The sequence below is a fragment of the Propithecus coquereli genome, unplaced genomic scaffold, assembly GCF_000956105.1.
Source record: "Propithecus coquereli isolate 6110/MARCELLA unplaced genomic scaffold, Pcoq_1.0 Scaffold107, whole genome shotgun sequence".
NCBI lineage: Eukaryota > Metazoa > Chordata > Mammalia > Primates > Indriidae > Propithecus > Propithecus coquereli.
Genome location: NW_012134636.1, coordinates 1,828,432 through 1,830,278, shown reverse-complemented (window position 1 = coordinate 1,830,278; position 1,847 = coordinate 1,828,432). Strand labels below are relative to the sequence as shown.

The following is a 1,847-nucleotide window of genomic DNA, read 5'->3' as shown; positions in this document are numbered from 1 at the left end:
GATATGTAGGGGAGACAGACCCACAGAAAATGGCAACGGGGTGTGCACTGTGTTCTAGTGAAAGTCTGGAATGAGGGCTTTGTAGAGCCCAGAGAGAGTTGTGGCTTCCGCCTGGTGAAAAATTATCTGGAGAAGGGGGCGTTGGAGCTGGGGACTGAAGGGTGGGTAGGTGTGCACTTGTCATAGAGGACGAAGGGCATTCCCGGAGAAGGGATAGCATAACCAAAGGCTCAGCGTCATGGTATACATGGAAAGAGGTAGAGTTTGGTGGAGCTGAGGGAAGAGTGGACAAAGATGCTGGAGATGACAGTGGAACAGTTCATGTAGGGCCTTGAATGCCAGGCCGAGAAGGCTGGATGTTATCCCACAGGCCATACGAAGACATTTAAGACTTTGGGGCAGGTTTGCAATTCAGGTTAGTCACTCTGGCCACAGCATGGAGGGCAAATTGGAGAGGGACAAGACTGGAAATGAGTGATGAGATGACCATAATCACTACTTATCCCTGATGGTTGAAATTTCACCATGAGAGATGCTTTTCTTTGACTTATAACTTCTTATTCTCCCAGGGAAAGCAAACAGATGTGGAAAGAATACGCTAGTAAATCCTCCTTAATCAGTGAACTTTAATATAAGTGAGTTTATTTGTTCTTTTCTGAGAGCCTATTCTAAAGTACTGCTTCTTAAACTTCAGTGAGCATACAAATCACCTGAGCATTTTGTTAAAATGTAGATTCTGATTTAGTAAGTCTGGGATGGGGCCTGAGATTCTATATTTCTAAAAAGTTCCCAGGTGATGCTGATCATTCTCCAAAGTTCTGAAAGGTGTTAAATTAGCCATAACTCAAATTGGCTTTAGCAGAAAAAAGAATCAATCAACTGAGCACATAATTAAAAAGTTGAGGAGGTAGACTTCAGGCATGGCTGGATCTAGGGACCCAGACGATGTTATCAGGAAATAATTTCTCAGGTCTGACTTCCTTTGTGTTGGCTTCATTCTCAAGCAGGCTTTCCCCAAATGGTAGCAGAGATGATCACCATTAGCTCCAAGCTTACATCCTACCAGCTTAGCAGGAAAGAGTGCCTCGTTCTCAAAAGTGCCAGTAACCTGGCTTGCATCGTATGACCAACTACTGTGGCCAGGGGATAGACCACTCTGACTGGCCAGGGTGTGGATGAGTGATAGGGGGAGGCTTATCCCACCTCCCTTGGTCTAGTGGTGGTGGTCACATAACCTATAGGGGGTAGAGGAAACGCTAGAGGGAAACTGGGGTTCCTGTTCCTTACCTTGTAAATCTCGCCCCATAGGGGGGCCTTCTCAGAGGTAATCCTGGCAGAAGATAAGAGGACGCAGAAGCTGGTGGCCATCAAATGCATTGCCAAGAAGGCCCTGGAGGGCAAGGAGGGCAGCATGGAGAATGAGATCGCTGTCCTGCACAAGTACGTAGGCTACAGCCTGTCCCTGCCCCAGGCCGACCCTGCCTTGACCCTCCCACCCTCCTCCTTCCCTGCTTTGGACAAATTATTTAAACTCTCTGAACCTCAAGTTGCTCATTTGTAAAATGGGGATAATAATTTCTACTTGGCAAGGTTGTGGGGACATTAGAGGTCCTGTATTTCAAGTGCCTGGGACAAGGGCAAACGTGACAGATGTGATTGAGATGCCAGTGCTTATTCACAGCATTTTAATCTGTTCAATCAGGTCTCAAGGTCAATCTTTGAACATGGCTGGTACCTACATATCTCAGCCGGTGTTATCTCTGGACCTACCTCAAGTGCCCCCCACATATTAATGCCATTCAGCAAGTTTAAAAGTGCCTGTTCGCTGACCCCCTGACTAAGTCAAC

The 1,847-nt window shown here is 46.8% G+C and overlaps 1 protein-coding gene across 1 annotated transcript in view; it reads left to right on the top strand.

Annotated features, from left to right (window-relative positions):
- Window positions 1-1,847, top strand: part of CAMK1 (calcium/calmodulin-dependent protein kinase I) — a 17,262-nt gene that overhangs the window by 8,388 nt on the left and 7,027 nt on the right. The window lies entirely within an intron of this gene.